Below are 20570 nucleotides of genomic sequence, written 5' to 3'. Positions count from 1 at the left end.
AATCTCTACACAGGGAATCTCCTCCTTCAGTCTCTTACTGCAAAGTAATAAATTATTGCCAACAACAACAAAAAAGGAAAATTACAGAGAACAAGCAAGATTTAGAAAGGAAGCATATTGGTTTCTTTTTCTCCCCAAGAGAAATTCTTGTCATATAAATATGAGAAGTGAATACTGCAGCAGTAGCCCCTTCTCTAAGAGCTAAGTGTTTGCCAGTCCCTAAATTGTATCATTATACAGTTCTACATGTATATAATATTTTCTGTACAAATTATCATAATCTTCAGTTTTTAATTTTGTTTCTTTGTTGTTGCAGAAGGCGAGTAGTTTGCTTTTCCATCCTAGTGACGCCCTTGGAAAGTGTATTTAAAACTTCATACCTGGTAATGCACACTTAGGTCCATGGGGCACTTAGGATGCTGACCACCTCGCATGTCATACCCTCAGTTAGGCATGTTAGCATTCATAGGAGGAAAAAAGCATTTTAGAAGGAAATCATTTCAACTGAAGCATAAAGTTCTGATTTACTCAGGCCTTTTTAAAGCAGGTTCAAATGCTCTAAGATGAGAAAGCATATGGTTTCACTCGTTTAAATCCACTGGGATTTTGCCAAATGAGTAAGCACTTAATTTGCTGCTGCTCAGATTTCTTTATCAAAAGAGCAGCACCCATAATATTGGAGTGAGTCTCCCCCCTCCCTCGGGGTTTAGGAATACAGCCTGAAGCTTGGGAGCAGCCTACCTTGAAATGTCTTTGATGTCTCTTACTTTGTCTCAAAAAGTAATGTAAATTTTATATTCTATTCAATATTATCTGCATTTGTTTTAATATAAAAATGTTTTGCATTACCCACTTTTTTCCCCAAAAAATATCTTCAGTAAAGATGATCTAGGAAAATGTGCCATGTTCATTATCCTGTGGCTTCTCTGCTCATACATAGCTGCCTGTTCCTAGTTGAGCAGCTTATTGTACTGTAAGAACCAATCGGCCACCAGAGGGCGCCAAGGCTTTGGTGTTTGCCTATGCAAGTTGGGCGGTGGAAGAATTTCAGGAAGGCCTGGAATTTTTCTAAGTGCCGTCCAGTCAGTCTGACTTCCTTCAAGCTATAGATCCAGTGAGGGTACTATACCAGTGGTCCTCCGTAAAATTATATAGGCTGTTAACGTAATCAGACATCTAAAGTTTATTCAAGGGTTAAATGCATGTAGGTACTCTTTAAGATCCATCTGCAAGAAATAATGAACTGACTCCTGTGTAAATAAGAACATAGATAAGGATCCTTTAGTCAGCTGCACCTGTGGAACTGGGCAAGTGGTTTGCCTTGGCAGTGCTGAGCTGAGCTGTCGGGAAATAGTCCCCCAGGGAGTGTGGTGGTCATTGAAGCCTTGATTGAAGAAAAGGATCCGGGGGTTTCCTGCAACTTTTGGAGTGGCTGTAAAAATAGGGCATAAAAGCAGCCTTAGGGTGCAAGAAACTTTAAACATAGCCCTTTGTGGGGCTCCTGGGTGGCTCAGTCGGTTAAGCATCTGACTCTTGATCTCAAGGTTGGGAGTTTGAGGCCCGGGTTGGGCACCACACTGGGCATGGAACATGCTTAAAAAACAAAAACCGTAGCCCTACATTCCAACTTCTTACTGAACCTAAACACAACCTCGGCTTTACTATAATTTTCTAGTCTAAAAATACCCTCCTTTCCCACTCCGCGTTGAGATTCTCCCTGTACGGTGAGATTCCATCCTAGTGCCATCTCTCTGTGAAGTCTCTCAGTCCTCCCAACCAGATGAGGTCCACCTTCAAACTCCCCTCCTCCACGGCTTGTAATTACAGTACAGACTAGTCTGACGAAATGGAAACTGCATCTCTTACTCACTGGCCTTTTTCTGTTCAAGGCTTACACAGCAGTGGCATTACTTCTCTCTGATCTGAAAATCTCGGGGGGGGGGGATCATATTTAGCCTTTTAAAGCAGGCCCCAACAAAACATCAGCCTTGCTGGGCTTTAGAGAAAAACTAGCCTGTCACATCGCAGTCCATGCAGCTGGTCGCCTTAATGTGCTGTGGCAGGTTAAAGGAGCAAGAAGAGAGAAAAGACATTGGGAAGGAATGAAAGTTATGACTGTCAGGCCTGTCGTGTAGGTTTTAGTTCTCAGACTCTTTGGTAAAGGAGGTATCCCCACTTCAGAAGGAAAATTTAGGAATAAGGAAAATTAGTAATGCATTCAAAATTACAGTTAATTCCGAGCTGGATTCACACCTGAGTCTTTCAAATCCAAGGTATGTTTTCTGTTTCACGGAGGGTATGAAATGCCGAGAAAAAAAGCCACTGAACCAAATGATGAATAATTTAGCCATCTAAGCAAAAAGGCCCTGCATTTTGGTCAAAGCAGTGAAACCAAAGAACATGCCACCCACAGAGTAGAGTAGAATGGTCTTAAATCAGGACAGACCTGGTTCTTGCCTCTGCAGAATGACAAACAGGTGTAACAGCCGAAAGGAGAAATCACCATTGCTTTTCACGACCATTCTGATAGCATGCAGATGGCGAGCTGAGTTTTTTTTTGTTTTTTTTTTTTTTTTAAAGATTTTATTTATTTATTTGACAGAGAGAGATAGAGACAGCCAGCGAGAGAGGGAACACAAGCAGGGGGAGCGGGAGAGGAAGAAGCAGGCTTAGCAGAGGAGCCTGATGTGGGGCTCGATCCCACAACACCGGGATCACGCCCTGAGCTGAAGGCAGACGCTTAACCGCTGTGCCACCCAGGCGCCCCGAGCTGAGTTTTTGTACAGTGAGGATTCCTAGGAGTACCATCAGTCCACGTGTGTGGACTCCCTGCTCCATTGTGGGGATGACATTTCTTGAAAGTGATTGACGTGTCAGCTCCTCTGATGGATTCTTCTAGAACATCCTTGCATATTGAATGGATTCATTCAGGCTGCCTCCCTAAGTGCCATAGTGATTTATATCTTCAGAGGTTTTTGTTTTTGTTTTTTAGATCTAGACAAAGACGTGTTTTATCTCCTTTGCAGAGATTTTTAGGCTTACCTAAGGATGTCACATGTGACCTCTCATTTTATTTTTTTCTCCCTCTATTGATCCCTCATCTTGTTCTTTCTTCAGACAAGTGATCCAGAATCTTGCATTCTGGTTTTTGCCCTAGAGGGAAAGTTGTGAATGAAAGATTCTTCTGTCTCCGACCAAAAACTACCCTCTTTCAGAAAAATATCTTTGATGGTAACAGCAATTAATTTTCTAAGGCAACTGAGAGTGTTTTCTTTCCAACCACATCTGTGCGTATAAATCAGCTTCCTCATCTCTTTGCTGCCTAAAGTGTTGTCTGGAGGGGCCCCTCCCTAGGGGGCCTAGGGATGCATGTGTTTAGTTTCCCCAACAGGCCTTGCTAGTCTGCCATGATTGCATGGCCAGGAGACAGAATCTTGAAAAGTCCATTTTTCCTTGGTCTCATAAGTGAATTCCTCTGCAGGCCAGGCCCCAAATGTCCTGTCTGGGACCAGTTTGGCAGATTTTGCATTAAAACCACAAGTGTTCTGGAACCTACTTACTGCAACCCTGAAAAAGAATGTTTTCGGGTAGATGCAGATCGGTGCCATACACCAAAATGTGGGCGAACAAACTGCTTCAGAGAGTGGCAAGGGAGAGAGGCAGAGAAACAGAACTCTGACCCGGAGGTGCTATTCAAGATTCACCACCTTCCTGAGAGGGAGAGCAAGTCATGAAAGAAGCCCTACCCCTCCCAAAGTCCACAACAGTACAATGGGTGAGAAAGTTTTCTAGCAGCACCAGTTCCTGCCTCACTAAGGCAGCCAGGAGAATGGACCCTTCTCGGGTAATGCCGCATTTTCATGGAAAAGCTATTAGGTATTGCAGTTTATTTCCAGAGTAGCATAAGGAGCCAGAGGTTACATAAGGACACGAGAGAAAGTACCTACTTGCTTTCTGTCCAGTCTGGGGCCCTGCCCTTCTGGCGTCAAAAGACTGGAGAGAATGTGCTTTGGCTGGGAACGAATAAGGAGGGTGAAAACGGAAAGAACAGAGCTGCACCTCACTTCAGACTGCTCACCTCCCACTGGAACGCAGTATCGTGCCCCCCCCCCCCCCCCACCAGGGGCCCACATTTAGAATCTGTAAATGCAGCTCTCAGTTGTCAAGTGCACAACCTGCACACAGTCCTCCTGGGGGCCTTGGGGGACCGAAGGCGTGGAATAAATCCCATCCCATGGGGCTGGCTGGGCAGCGAGGGAGGGGTGCAGCATGGCAAGGACATAAAAGCTAGGAATGTTGGGAGGATTAAATGGAACCATGTGTGGAACAGCAAAGCCTGGTCCGCGGAAAGGGCCCACCCCAAATCTCCGTGCTCACTGCGGTGGCTTGTACAGAGCAGCATGCGCCCGGCAGAAGCCAAAACCAAACACCATGGGACCCACCAGAGGGCACGCTCACATCCCGTCAGGGGAGCTCGGGGAAGGCTTCATGAAAGTGGCATTTGAGTTGGGCTTTTAAGGACAGTGAGGATCCTGGGAGCAATTTCCAGCTCTCACTTTGCAACTTGGTCACTTAGCAGCCACATGAACTTGGGCAAGTTGCTTGATCATTTGGAGCCTTGGGCTCCTCATCTTGAAAAGGAGAATACTACTTTTCTTATTGGAGTGTTAAATCCAGCATAGTGCCTGATGGGGTACATTTGGTATTGGGAGCTGTTGTTACTTAAGAATTAGAAGTGGGGGGGCGCCTGGGTGGCACAGCGGTTGGGCGTCTGCCTTCTGCTCAGGGCGTGATCCGGCGTTATGGGATCGAGCCCCACATCAGGCTCCTCTGCTGGGAGCCTGCTTCTTCCTCTCCCACTCCCCCTGCTTGTGTTCCCTCTCTTGCTGGCTGTCTCTATCTCTGTCAAATAAATAAATAAAATCTTAAAAAAAAAAAAAAAAAAAGAATTAGAAGCGGGGGATACCTGGCGAGTACAGACAGTACAGGCAAGGTCACAGAGTCAGCAGAGGTTAGAGTCAAGGACAAGGGAAATGGCATCTCCAGCCGTCCTAACGTCTTCTCAGAGCTGCACTTCTGCCATGTGATAAGCACCCAGAACGGGAACTAACACGTAGTACTGCGTAAGCATTTGTGCACTGAACGGACGTCTTTGACGATCCTCAGACTGAGTTATGTGTCTCAGCCGGCCTCTCCCCAAGCCTGCCTCAGTGGAACTTGCGTTCTCAATCTGGACTAAACCCTTCATTGTGGCCTGGTTTCCCAGACTAAAAACTCTGGAGATGACCTTGAGTCCTCTGTACCCCTCCCCCTACTTCTAAGAAGTCACAGCTGGATTCCCAGAAATGCTTCTTGACTTTGTTATCCCCGCACCCCCAGCGCTTGGGGGGCCTGTCTCTGCTCGGCAGCCGCCTTCTATGTCATCTTCCCGCCACCAGTGCGGGCCAGGAGGCACAAGATAAGCTCGCCCAGGCTGTGGCGGACGCTACCGCTTTTCTCTGCCTGCGCAGGGTTCCAGCAAGGCATCAAATGCTCTTTGTGACCCAGTTGCTTACGATTTCTTGCCATTTCATCCTTAAATCCTTAACACCCTGCGCCCAAACCAGTCCCAGTTCTCCTCCTACGACCTCCCCTGTGCTGCGCATTTGTACCTACCAGCAGCTGCTCTGTGTTCTCTTCTGCTGAAGCTTCGTGCCGGCCGAGCCAAGCTGAGAGACAGATATTTATAAGTACAAAGTGGGTGTAAACTTCTGCAGCCGCAAACGTTTTAAACAAGCCCCATTCCACCTCCCCTCCATTCGAACTTTGAAATTCCTGTCCACCTCCTCATCTGCCATCTCTTCCCAAAGCCTGGGAGTTCCTTCCTCTTCATACGCCTGGAAACCTTGGTGGCTAAGAGCCGTGACCCGGGAAGACGTGTGGGAAATAGAAATTAATTCACCATCTATAGACAAGTGCACAGAGGAAAAGGTTTTGAGGTGACATAAATATACCTACCACCTAATAATAGGTTATTTTTTGGTGGCCTGTCTCATGTCCTGCCCATAGATCCATTAGCTCACACCCCATAAAACACCCTCGTAAGCAAAATATTACCCCCATTTTACTGAGAAAAGTAAAGCTCAGAAGGGTTAAGTCACATACCCAAAACCTAGTAAGTGACAAAGCCAGGATTCAGAGCTGGGTCTGCAAGTCTGAGAACTTCTAATAGTATGCCACGCGCATGTATCGAGTCCTGCTATTTTTTTTTTAAGAGTTTGTTTATTTGACGGAGAGACAGCCAGCAAGAGAGGGAACACAAGCAGGGGGAGTGGGAGAGGAAGAAGCAGGCTCCCAGCAGAGGAGCCCAATGTGGGCCGGAATCATGCCCTGAGCCGAAGGCAGACACTTAACGACTGAGCCACCCAGGCGCCCCTGTTTTTTCTGCATTAAAATAGGGGAACAGACTTAAGAATTTAAACACAAAACTCCACGCAGGGGAACTCTGACTTTATAATAGTGAAAGGGTCAATGTCGCATGTTACGTTTGCATACTGAGAAACCCAACAAACTGGCTTAATTAAGAAAAGGAATTTATTGGCCCAAGTAACAAAAATGGCCAGTAGTTAATCCAGTAATTGGAACAAGGGCATCAGGAGTCCCACTGTTCTCATCCCTTCTGTCCATGGGCCTCTGCCTGGTTTCCCTCTCAGAAGGGCTTGCTCAGTATAGCAGCAAGAGGCCAAATGGCAGCTCTACTCACATGACTTCTTAGAGCTTGTAATTCCAGAGAACAAGTTATCTCCCAAGGGAGCTCCAGTAAAAATTGCGTGAACTGGCCCGAAACACATGGCAGTCATAACCCATTCAGCGTGTCTGGAGCACTCCGCGGCTCTACCGGCCAGACCGGAGGCCCAGCCTGAAGGGGTCAGGATCCGGGGTCCACCCCACTGGAACCATAGACTTGGAGCTGGAGGGGCATGGCTCATCAGCGAAAGGTTCTCCGGGCAAAGACACTGCATCCAGGCCAAAAGAAAGAGTTTGAATAGAAAGGGAAGAAAAACAGCGTGGTCCATCAAGAACACATAACCTCTGAAAGTCCGTGAACCAGAGATGAGCACAGGGGTCGATGAGAAACCTTCTATGCGCTGGTGTGTCCATAGATTATCTCAGTCACCCCAGCAAACAGATACTATTCCCATTTTTTTCAAGCATGAAAAATTGAAGCTCAGATTGAAACAAGTTGCTAGGAAGGGGCAGAGCTAGAATTCAGCCCCAGATATGTTTGACTCCAAATCCTGCGTGCTTTCCATGGCAGTGCAGTGCCAGGCTGGGAGGAAAAAGTCACAAGGAGCCCTTGGGTACGACCAATAGAGGAACATTGGGAGCCATGGCCCTGGGGGAGTTCACTTCCAACTGCCCAGCCGTGCCCTGAAGTCAGGATGACCGCAGGCTGGGAGGGCCCCCAGCCCTGGCAGCCACAGCCCTGCACCGCTACTGGCTGAGCGGCTGAGAAATGCTTGATGGGCATCAGTACAGTGTCCTCTCAGTGGGAAGAGAGCTACCAGGGAGCTGCTCCTCACCCTTACTTCTGACCAAGGCAAATGAATTACCTGGTGCTGTTGGTATCACAGGAGCCACAGGAGAAAGTTGGATCGAGAAGGAAGGGCCATGTGGGGCGGCATGGAATGAATGAATGAATGAATGAATAAATAGTCCTAGAAAAGAAGTTGAAAGAATTAGAGAAAAATTATGATCCCGTGTTTAGAGACCAACGTGGGAATGTGGCCTGAGAGGGATAGAAAGCTCTTAAAATGTAAAATGAGGACAGCCCATTTGCAGAAACCCTTGCACGGCACAAGGCGGTGAGCTGAAAAAACCAGCGTGGCTCTACAGAAAGCCCTCTGACACTCGAACATGAAAAGGCAGGGTATAAGACGTGGAAGGAAGGGAAGGAAGCCCTGGATAAACTGAGACTTGGAAAAGGTGCGACAGTACAAAGACACCTTTGGTTATGTGCAGAGCGTGAGGAATAAAGAGAAGATTCATTATATAGGGTTCCACTTGGGGGTGGGAGTGTCAGGTTAGCAGTCATCAGAAAGCAAAATACTCAGCCCCGATTTGCTTCATTCTCCCACAAGGAAGAGCGTTTCTAAACTGGGTCGAGTAAAGCAAAACATGATTTAGAGGATATTGAAACTCCAAGTAGAAGATAGTAAGGGAAAACAACCTAAGCACCTCGCCATTTACAATGAGCTGCAAATCCCAAAGCATCGAAAAACCTTTGCAGAGAAGATCCTGGAACGCTTGCCGAGGCAGGTGAGAGAGCTGGGGAGAGAAAGAGAGGGGCCACAGAGCCTGAAGCCTGCAGATGTTCTGACACTGAGAAAAGTGGAAAAGGTAGATTCTGGAAACTCAAGGTGGGTATATTTGGGGTGAATTCCTCCCCCAAATTTATTCTAGCATATAATTTTAAACTATGGGTTTGAGAACCCCTAGAAAAAGAATCAGTATCTTCACTAAGAGCAAGATAAGGTAGATGATAATAACAATAATTTACCATTTATTTGGATGGCCACTAGGAATATTCCCTGGACATGGTGTGCCTCGTTTCCAGTTAGACATCAAATGTTTCCTGGTTGAGGAGACAACTAGGGACACGGTGATCTCAGAGACTGCCCATCAGGTGGATTTATAGCCACATTCACCACTGTGCCCCTCTCCCCCCAGTTGGTGACTCACTGGATGCACATCTGGGGAGAAGTCTTAGAGTTCCATGCGCCCAACTCTGCATTCGGTGAGCTCAGTAGTTTCCCGTGCCTGCCACACTCACCACGTTTGCAGATGGCACTGCTATTGGGAGGGAAAGTGAACATTCAGATGTCAGAACCAAGCTTCTAAAATATCTTGAAACGGGGCTGAGAGCAACAGGATGAATGAGCAACCAGTGGAAAGACTTGCATTTATTGTATCTATTTATTTTAGCTTAAAACAGTGCAATTTCATCATCTTACAGTTCTGTAGGCCAGAAGTCTGAAAACGGGTCTTACAGGGTTAAAATCCAGGTGTTGGCAAGGCTGCATTTCTTCTGGGGGCCCTCAGGGAGGTTTATGCCAATGTCCAGTCCAAGCTTATGGAGGCTACTGTGTTCCTTGGCCTGTGGCTTGCTTCATCCATCCTCAAAACCAGCAGCGTAGCATTTTCCAGTCTTGGAAAGACCTGCATTTAGATTTAATTCGATTTTTTTAACAAGCTGCACAAGCACAGGATGAAGGAAGTTTGGCTTGACAGTGGTGCCTGTGGAAAAGCCTGGGGGCTTTCCACCAATGTTGGAACTGAAACCAGTGGGAATGGAGCAGCTGCCAGAAAAGGTGGTCGTTCTCCCCACCCCTTCTTACAGTAGGTGCAAAAGGGTGAGACTGAAAAGTATGTCTCTTTCCCTATAACCATTCCTCTCCCCAGGGGGAATCAGCCTCCCGTTAAGGACTTACAGTAGACCCTCCAAGAGGTATTCTATGCACATAAAAGCAAATGCGAAACTTTTTAATGTAAATGATAGCATACTCTACACCTTGCTTTTTTTTTTTTTTAACTTAACAGTAAATCTTAAAGATTATTTTAGGTCCCTTATATGAAATAATTCCTCATTCTTTTATAAAGGGTGCATAATATTCTATTGTGTATATATATATAGAGAGAGAGACAGAGATCAGAATTTTTTCAGTGGGTCCTCTGTTTCTGGACATGTAGATTATTTTCAATATTCTGCTATTACAAACAATGCTGTAATGAACAATGTCATTTCAGTCATATGGGCATGTATCTGAGAAGCAGCTTTTCAAGAAGTGGAATTGCTAAGTTAGTGTACATTTTTCAGTTTGGAGGTATTGTCCAATTGCCCAATTGTTCTAGTTGACTGTCCCACTAGCAACGTATGAATGTGTTTTTCCGCCTCCTCACCAATAGAGCGTGTTATAAACCTTGGTGGTCTCTGACTACTTGAGAGGTAAAAAAATGATGGCATCGTATTACGATTTTCTTATTCTAATAGTTACTTGTATTTTCTTTTTTATTAACTGTTTATATCTTTTACCCATTTTTTACTGAGTTGTCTTTTTCTCATTAAATATTAAAGAAATTTGCTCTTTGCGATATAAGTTACAAATATGTTTTCCATTTTTTGGTTTGTCTTTTGATTTTTTTTATAGGCTCCCCACCCAGTGTGGTGCCCAACGTGGGGCTTGAACTCGACCCTGAAATCAAGTCCTGAGCTGAGATCAAGAGTTAGATGCTTGATCAACGGAGCCACCCAGGTGCCCCTCTTTTGATTTTGTTCCTGGCCATTTTGCCATGTAAATATGTTTCTCTTTTAAGCTGTAGGAAAACATATCCATCATTTTTTTTATGACTTCTGGATTTTATGTCATACTTCAGAGTTGTTCTTCACTCTGAAATTTTTTTTAAATTATCACTTGATTTCTTTCAGTACTTTTTAAAATTTTTACATTTAAATATGTGATCCATTTGTTATTTATTTTGGTCTAAGACATGATGTAGGGATCCAACTTATCTTTTTTCCAAATGGCTACACATTGTTCCCATACAATTTATTGAATCATGTATCTTTTCTTCTCTGATTTAAAATCCCACTTTCAGGGGCGCCTGGCTGGCTCAGTAGGTGGAGCTTGTGACTCTCGATCTTGGGTTATGGGTTCGAGCCCCATGTTGGGTTTAGAGATTACTAAAAAAATAAATAAGTAAACTTAAAATTCCACTTTTGTAGTATCCTAATACCAGTATGTATTTGGATCTAATACTGGATTTTACATTCCATTCCACTGATCTATATCTTTTGATACATTTGAAAGAAATTAGAGTTTATTGATATTTTAAATTACATTTCAAATGAAAGCAATAGATTTGTTGGAAAAGTTTGGGAAATAAAAAAAATTAAACAGAGAAAATAAATATCATCCCTGAACCTACCAAAAATAACAATATTTTGGTGTTTATTCATCCAATCTTTTCCTGTGGAATTGTATTTTTTTTTACCCAACTGAGATGATACTATGTAAGTGTAATTTTACATCCCCCAAATCTAGTGTGATCTCAATGCCCTAAGTGGAACCAGTGATCATCTTACCCAGACTGAATCCACCCCTCTTTTGCCATCTTCCCAGATACCTGTGCAAGAGGTGGACTCTTCCAGCTCCTTCCTAACCCCCTCATTTTAGTCACCAACCCCTCTTATTTTCCCTTAGACTCACAGGCTCTAGGATTTCTAGTGAAATCCTCTCAATATACTGTTGAAGAAGACCAAGAGAGGGGAAAATGATCTGTAAAAGTTAGACTGCTTTTAACTGCAAGCAACAGAGAATTCAACTCAAAGTGGTTCAACCAAGAAGTGGATTTATCATCTCCCACAACGAGAGGTCCATAGGTAGGGTAAATCCAGAATGTGTTAACTCAGTGGCTCAGTGATATCATCAGGGACCATGATCCTTGCCATCTGTCCATTCTGTCCTCCCCAGTGTATTAGCTTTTGTCCTCATGCTTTTCCCCACATGGTTGCAAGATGGTGGCAGTAGTCCAAGTATCATCTTCTTGCACAACATTACAGAAAGCCCAGACGAGGGCATTCCCTTTTCTAATCCTACATTGCTCAAAGCAGGAGCTGAGGGTAGTGCGGAAAGGTAGGAGAGCATTTTTGGTTGTCACAATGATTGAGGGACACTGTTGGCCTCTAGTGGCCAGTGGCCAGGGATGGTAAGATGTTCTGTGATGTTTAGGACAGTTGGTTAAGTGAAACGTTAGCTCTCATTCTTTACAACATTAATGCAGGTAAAAAGCAAAACCTGTTTTTCCGTACAAAACAAGCTTCTTTGCATGGTTTTAATGTACACTGAATTTTCCAAGAATGTAGCTTCCCTGTAAATTGGGGAAGAACTGTAATTTGTTTTGTTTACAATTTGACCAAGAGTTATTCATGTTGGACATCATAATGGTATTGGGGCTCTGGACAGCACACCCTTGTATCGGCATGTGTTTGTAGCTGTTGCACTTGTGGGGAGCGTATGGAAGATTCTATACTTTTAGAAGTATAAACATCCATCTTATTTGGTATTTATTCTAGTGTGGCAATGTGCAAGTTTTACATATTTTAAAACATTATTTTATTAAAATTACTTCCTTTTTTTTCTCCTTTATATCACACTTGGAGCATTATATTGATTTTTTGAAAATATGTGTCAGTAGATTTCATTCTCTATGAGTTTCATTTCAGTGTAGGAAAGGAGGCATTCCAAAATACTTGTAATAAAAGAAATTAGGTCAGACAGGATTGAGATCCATGGGCTAGGAGAATAAAGTCTAGACAGCTTATCCTGGCACTTAAAATCCTTCATGATCAAATTCGAAACCCGTTTTTCTGAACCTGTCTCCGGCAGCATCCCCGGGTTTCATACTTCAGCCACACCAAGATTATTCATTTTTCAGACACACCAAGCAGTAGTCATAGCACATACTGAGTGTTTCCCGTATGCTCTGTACTGAGTACTTCACATTGAGTATGTCGTTCAATGCTGTCGACAAGCCAGTGAGGCATAGATAACGTTTCTTGTCCCCATTTCACAGGTGGGGAAACTGAGGTCACACAGTGATGGAGCTGGGATTCAAACCCAAGCAGTCTGATGCCAGTCACTGCTCTTTACCATGACTGTATTGCCTCCCAGGGGGATACCCCTGCTCCCTGTCCTTTCTGCCAGGCTGCCTTTCCCATCTCTTGCTACCTGTCAAGGTCTAGTGCAGCCTTCACGACTTCTTTAGGTGTCCCTTTGTTCACTAACTCTTGCTGGACCCTTTCACTTGGAATTAACTTATTTTCCCAGTGCTTCCATTGCACTTTATCTGTGGTTTTTTACTATGGCTACTCTTTAAAAAAACAGAGGTGGCAGTGATAAATTGCTCTATGCCACTCATGTCTCTCCCTGCCCCTTCCCCCAGCCGTCCCTCAGGGTTGTGGGTTGTGTTTACATCCCCAGCTGTCCCCCTGCACAATCACCCTGGACTCTCCCGATCCGCCCACTGGCTCGCACTGCACTGGGTAACACAAGCAAAGTGATTCAACCCCCACCGCACCGCTGCCATCACCACCACCACACACGCGCGTGCACACGTTCAGAATCAGAACGCAATGCCCATTATCAAAAGACACTATTGTCAGAAACAGGGATTCTCTCCCTTACCCACCTTGGTAGGACATACCTTTCCTTTCTTCTCTCCAGTCCTCTTTTCCACAACTGTCACTCCCTGAGGTTCCTGCAGGCCATGGAGACCTAACCATTGTCTCCTGCCAGGGTCACTGCCATCATCGTGTTAGCTCAAGGAAGAGTGGGTCTTTTTCCAGCCTCCTCCAATTGAAAAGCTGACATTCTCCCCCAAGGGTGTGTCGATCGTGGTGTCAACATATGGTATTCCATGGCCAAACATACGGGATTTGGGTCTCCGACAGTCTGGAGTTATTTGTACCTCCAGTTCCCTCTATCAACATGGGTCAAAGAGAATTTGCAACAGTAGCTCAGTGACTGTCCTACATCTTCACCCCAGTTTTGACCCCCCAGTGTTACAACTATCTGCAGCTCCAGTAACCCAAAAGTTATGGTTTAGAACGATCCTCTCAGCATCCCTGGGTGGCTCAGTTGGTTGAGCATCTGCCTTTGGCTCAGGTCATGATTTTAGCTAGGGTCCTGGGATCGAGGCCACATCGCATGGAGCTCTCTGCTCAGTGGGGAGCCTGCTTCTCCCTCTCCCTCTGCTCCTCCCCCGTTTGTGTGCGTTCTCTCTGTCAAATAAATAAATAAAATAAAAATCTGTTTTCTAAAAAAAACATAAAAATAATAAAACAATCCCCTCTATCCCTTGCCAGCCTGCCACACAGTTGCAGTCAGGGTGGCTGGGCGGAGAACGGTCTTGAAGGCTTCCTCACGCTGTGAGCAGCTGATGCTGGAACCTCCACTGGGGTCAGGGCTGGCTTCCTGGGATGCAGCTTTTACAGCTGCACGAGCCCCACCCTTCACAGGGCTCAATGCCTAGTTGAATGCTCTATTGTAACCATTTACATTCTTAATTTTCGAACAGGAGGCCGAGCATTTTCATCTTGCACCAGACCTTGCAAATCTGCTAGCTGGTTGGCCACCATATCTTCACATATGGCCTTTCCGTGTGGCCTGGGCTTTCTCACATCAAGAGAGTTTCGAGAGAGAGTGAGCGCCAGACAGAAGCAGTATTTCCCTTTATAACCCAATCCAAGAAGTCCTCTTAGGAGGGGAGGCAAGGTCACAATATAAAAAAAGCATGGGGGATGGGAGATACTGTCATAGCTGTCTTGAAAAATGCCATTTGCCACATCTGCTAAGAGCAGGTCACCTCCCCATCCAGGGCCTCAACTTCCCCATGTGCAGAAGAGGGCTGGGGGGCTCTGTCCCCCCTGGGAAAAGGCCAAGGCGGAGCTGGGAACCTGATCCTCACAGGCGCCCCCAGCTTTCCCATTCTGGGGTCACTTACCAGGCACTGAGAGGAACTGGAGCTCTGGGTGATGGGGCTAGACCCCCCACCCAGGAGCTCTAAATGTCTGTTCCCCCGGAGGGCTGAAATCTCTGAGGAAGGCAGACTGACATCTGTTTCTCCTGCTGGCATCTCTGCTGGGCTAATAATTCCTCCTCTCTCATTTCTCCCTGGAGCATGTTGTTGTCTTTCTCATTAACTTCCCCTCAACTCCCAGCAAGGCCCCTAGACTCGGAGCTCTGCTAATTCCCCCGTAATCCACTGGCAAGCCAGGAAGCTAATTAAATTGTGAGCCTGTGTGGGAGCTCTCTCTCTCAGTCTCTGGATCTCTCCGGCTCTCTCCCGTTGGTCTCCTCCCTTGCTCTTTCTTTCTGACTAGCCCTGCGTGGTTTAGATTCATCGGCACACTGTCTTCTTGCGGGTCTCCCTGATGGCTCTTCTCCTATCTCCTGTGTTTCAGCCGGAGTAATCTTAAAATACAGCTCCGAGTTCTGTGCCCTCTGCTGCAGGATCACCTGAGCCCCTTAGCCGGGCATTTAAGCGCATGCGCCTTACCTGCCCTAACTTCAAATCACAAACCCCTCCCTCCGGAGCCAAGTCCTGGAAGGTCTCCCCCCAAGCCCTGTCTATGCCACCTCACACCTTTGCTCATATTCTTACCTGTGACGGGATCCCACCCCCTACTCTTCCATCTCACTGTCAAATCCTTGCCATTATTTAAAAATAGCCTTCTCTGTGGGGCACCTGTCTGACTCAGTCAGTAGAGCATCCGACTCTTGATCTCAGGGTGGTGAGTTCAAGCAGCGCATTGAATGTAAAGCTTACTCAAAAAAAAGTTTTAAAGAGCTAAATTAAAAGAGAAAAAAAAAATAGCCCCTTCTGTGACCTCTTCCCTACACACCCCCTCGACTGCTGGTGGGATTTCTCCCTCCCTGAGCTCTCATAGCACTTACCAGCTGAGCTCCAGAGGCTGATCTCTTTCCACCTATTATGCTTCTTTCTGTCCATGTCCAGCCACTTCCACTAAATGATTAGCTCCTTGAGGGCAGGGTTTCTAGGTCTTTTTCATCTCAGCTTCTTCCTGAGCACCTACTTAAGACTGTGCCTTAAAACCCTTCATTGGTGTTTCCTGGCCCAAGATGGCAGCTGGGGCTCCAGCCTTCATGTATACATTCCAGGAAGAGGGAAGAGAAAAGAGAGGGCCTCCTAGCTGAGTTGGTCCCTTTCAAGCGCTTTCTCTCCCAGTAGCTTCTGTTCATGGAGTATGCCTAGCGGCAGGAGAGACTGGATACATTGTTTCCCTTCAAACTCATGAGCCCAGCCCTTGTTTTACAGATGAAAATGTAACCCAGAGAGGATCGTAGAATTAGGGAGGCTGCTGAACATAGTGGTCAAGGATCAGGTTTTGGAGTTAAACACACCTGGGTTTCAATGCCACCCCTCCCTGCATATAACCTCTTCATTCTTCATTTGTAGAATTGGGTTAATGGTAGCTACTTCAGGGGATGTTAAGAAAATTAAATAAGGTAACAAATGTGAAAAAGCACTTACCACAGTTTAAGACACAGTTTTTGTTCATTATCTTAGTTTGGGTTCCCCCAAAAGCAACACTTTGAGACAAAGATCTGGGTGCAAGTGGTTTATTTAAAAGTTAATCCCAAGAAGCAGGGTGAAGTGGTGGGGAAGTGAGACAAGGAAGGGAGAAAACCAAATAAAGCAAACAGAGAAGAGAGGGTTTTTCCCATGGGTGACTTTGACTCCATGCTGGAGTCTCTCTGAGACTGGAACATGTCTGGCAATTGAGGGCCTGAAACCGGGAGTGTTTACCCTCTAACTCTGGACCCTGCTTGCTTGAGGGTTCCCCTGGGGGTTTTAACTCTCCACTTGCAACCTGCCCCACACTCACCTCCCCAGCCAAGAAGGTCCCCGGAGAGATAGGGGAACCAAGCTCGGGAACTGTCAGCAGGTGACCTCCAGGTTGGCCTGGGGTGTTGGAAGGGGGCACTGATAGTACTTGCTACACTCAGTAAAAGTATATTAAAACTATTATGTTATAATCGCTGCACAACAAAGTTGGAGCAGACAGGAAGTACAACCTAGCCTGGGCTCTTTTCTCTGAATACTGTGCCCCCTCCTCCTTCCTCTGGCACCCCCTGTACCCCCCCACTCCAGCCTGCCCTAGTCACCCACCAGCTCATGGCATTCTCTTTCTCCCTCTCTCTTTCCCAGTGGCCCCTAACGCAAACCCTGCTGCCATCTGTCCCAGCCACCTGTCTCCCCGACCCTACTGCTCCAGTGAAATGGCTTTCAGCCTGAGCCACGCCTCCACCAGGACTTAATGGTTTTGCCTGGAGAACCTGCCTTCCTCCCTGCCCTCCCACCATTGGAATCACCTTCAAAAGGCACTTTCAAGATGGCAGCCCCACCCTTCTGATCCAGAAGAGTACCAATGTCCTAGAAGGGTTGTGGCTGACCAGGTCAGCATCCTGCCTTCCTCAGCCCTCCTGCCACATCCCTGCATGGCTCATCCCACCCTCACCCTGCTTCCTGCCTTCCCACAGGCCCGTGACCCAAGCTTTTGAAACCGGTGAAGGACACAGTCATGATCTAACCGGGGCTAGACAGGTACTTCACCCCAGGCCCCAAATACTCCCGAAATGCCAGTGTCCAGCCTGAAATGCCTCCATTCATTTCTTTCCATTGAGGCACATACTCATTCATCCTTCACCTAACACCCTGAAGAAAACTTCACGAGCCCATCATCATCAGCACCTTCATGAGGACTAACCTGCATCAGACTAACTGGGGTCACATAAGTTTTGAGAGTTCCAGAAGGAAAGCTCCAGAGGGCAGAGGGCTTCCCAGGGTGCCAGGTTTCTCTGGGTCCACACACACGGTCTGTGGCAGAGCTGGGACCAGAGCACAGGCCTTGTGCATCAACCAGGGGCANCTGAGCTCTCATAGCACTTACCAGCTGAGCTCCTGAGGCTGATCTCTTTCCACCTATTATGCTTCTTTCTGTCCATGTCCAGCCACTTCCACTAAATGATTAGCTCCTTGAGGGCAGGGTTTCTAGGTCTTTTTCATCTCAGCTTCTTCCTGAGCACCTACTTAAGACTGTGCCTTAAAACCCTTCATTGGTGTTTCCTGGCCCAAGATGGCAGCTGGGGCTCCAGCCTTCATGTATACATTCCAGGAAGAGGGAAGAGAAAAGAGAGGGCCTCCTAGCTGAGTTGGTCCCTTTCAAGCGCTTTCTCTCCCAGTAGCTTCTGTTCATGGAGTATGCCTAGCGGCAGGAGAGACTGGATACATTGTTTCCCTTCAAACTCATGAGCCCAGCCCTTGTTTTACAGATGAAAATGTAACCCAGAGAGGATCGTAGAATTAGGGAGGCTGCTGAACATAGTGGTCAAGGATCAGGTTTTGGAGTTAAACACACCTGGGTTTCAATGCCACCCCTCCCTGCATATAACCTCTTCATTCTTCATTTGTAGAATTGGGTTAATGGTAGCTACTTCAGGGGATGTTAAGAAAATTAAATAAGGTAACAAATGTGAAAAAGCACTTACCACAGTTTAAGACACAGTTTTTGTTCATTATCTTAGTTTGGGTTCCCCCAAAAGCAACACTTTGAGACAAAGATCTGGGTGCAAGTGGTTTATTTAAAAGTTAATCCCAAGAAGCAGGGTGAAGTGGTGGGGAAGTGAGACAAGGAAGGGAGAAAACCAAATAAAGCAAACAGAGAAGAGAGGGTTTTTCCCATGGGTGACTTTGACTCCATGCTGGAGTCTCTCTGAGACTGGAACATGTCTGGCAATTGAGGGCCTGAAACCGGGAGTGTTTACCCTCTAACTCTGGACCCTGCTTGCTTGAGGGTTCCCCTGGGGGTTTTAACTCTCCACTTGCAACCTGCCCCACACTCACCTCCCCAGCCAAGAAGGTCCCCGGAGAGATAGGGGAACCAAGCTCGGGAACTGTCAGCAGGTGACCTCCAGGTTGGCCTGGGGTGTTGGAAGGGGGCACTGATAGTACTTGCTACACTCAGTAAAAGTATATTAAAACTATTATGTTATAATCGCTGCACAACAAAGTTGGAGCAGACAGGAAGTACAACCTAGCCTGGGCTCTTTTCTCTGAATACTGTGCCCCCTCCTCCTTCCATTCTGGCACCCCCTGTACCCCCCCACTCCAGCCTGCCCTAGTCACCCACCAGCTCATGGCATTCTCTTTCTCCCTCTCTCTTTCCCAGTGGCCCCTAACGCAAACCCTGCTGCCATCTGTCCCAGCCACCTGTCTCCCCGACCCTACTGCTCCAGTGAAATGGCTTTCAGCCTGAGCCACGCCTCCACCAGGACTTAATGGTTTTGCCTGGAGAACCTGCCTTCCTCCCTGCCCTCCCACCATTGGAATCACCTTCAAAAGGCACTTTCAAGATGGCAGCCCCACCCTTCTGATCCAGAAGAGTACCAATGTCCTAGAAGGGTTGTGGCTGACCAGGTCAGCATCCTGCCTTCCTCAGCCCTCCTGCCACATCCCTGCATGGCTCATCCCACCCTCACCCTGCTTCCTGCCTTCCCACAGGCCCGTGACCCAAGCTTTTGAAACCGGTGAAGGACACAGTCATGATCTAACCGGGGCTAGACAGGTACTTCACCCCAGGCCCCAAATACTCCCGAAATGCCAGTGTCCAGCCTGAAATGCCTCCATTCATTTCTTTCCATTGAGGCACATACTCATTCATCCTTCACCTAACACCCTGAAGAAAACTTCACGAGCCCATCATCATCAGCACCTTCATGAGGACTAACCTGCATCAGACTAACTGGGGTCACATAAGTTTTGAGAGTTCCAGAAGGAAAGCTCCAGAGGGCAGAGGGCTTCCCAGGGTGCCAGGTTTCTCTGGGTCCACACACACGGTCTGTGGCAGAGCTGGGACCAGAGCACAGGCCTTGTGCATCAACCAGGGGCAGATGGAGGGCACCAGCTCCTGGCAGCTGAGAGTAGGGCCCTTCTAGAGCCATCCACTCAGTCAACACCTACTGAGTGCCAGGAAGATGGACACCCCCAAACTGTTGGAAGAGATCCCCATAGTTGTTGGGAGAGATTTTCCAGAGCTGCTGGGAGAGATCCCCACAGCTGTTGGGAGAGAACAGCAGCCCTGATGAAGGGAGTCCAAGATGGCTCCAGGGGTCAAAGCCCAGAGTGGAGACCCTGGGGGGGCCTCTGATGAGTGCTGAGGTGGGAAGACTGCTGTTCTGGGCCCTGATGTCCGACTGGATCCTGCTACCCTAGCTCCAGCTAGGCAGGGTGCCAGTGTCCCTCGGCAACAGGCCCTCAGAGCCCTCCCAGTGTCTTTCTCAACCTTCTCCCTTCTTGTGGGCACTAGGGAAGCAGCCTGCTCAGCCAAAACTCAATCCTGCCCCCAGGATGCCCTTCCTTTGCATCCTCTCCCCAGGGGTCCAGGCTGACCCTCCAAGTCTGGGGGCTTGGACTTCCTCCTTCCTTCCTAACCAACTATGGGAATTTTCAGATTCGGAGGCAAGGAAGAAAAACTAGGTCACTTCAAGCTCTTTCTTTCCTGGTGACATTGACCCATTTATCCTTTTCTTCCCTCAGACCCCCTCCCCCGGTGCCACTTAGCCTGGACATCTGTCCCAGCCAAAATCTCACCTTCCACTGTCCTTGCCGCCCACGGGCTTGTCCAGTCTGTGTGTTCTGCGGCAGTCCCCTCTCCTCAAACCCGGGAGGAGGCCTGTCTGGAGAGTGCCCTGGGCCACCCCCAGTTTGTCCTCTATCTCAGGCCTCAGTTTCCCCGTCTGCTAACTTGGGTTGATGATGCGTGTTTCGTGGAGCCAGAGGATGAAGCTCCAGGGAGGTCACGCATGAGGAAGAGCCCAGGGCTCGGTGCAGCCTGCGCAGGGGCCTCCTCCGTGCGCTGCCCCTAGGCCCTGCGCGGCTCCCCTTCCTCCGCGCGCCCCTCCTTCTCCCTTCTCCTCCCCTCTCCCCCTTCCCGCCGCTCCCCTGCCGCT

Source organism: Ailuropoda melanoleuca, chromosome 16 (genome assembly GCF_002007445.2).
Source record: "Ailuropoda melanoleuca isolate Jingjing chromosome 16, ASM200744v2, whole genome shotgun sequence".
Lineage (NCBI taxonomy): Eukaryota > Metazoa > Chordata > Mammalia > Carnivora > Ursidae > Ailuropoda > Ailuropoda melanoleuca.
Note: the sequence above shows the minus strand (reverse complement) of the source record.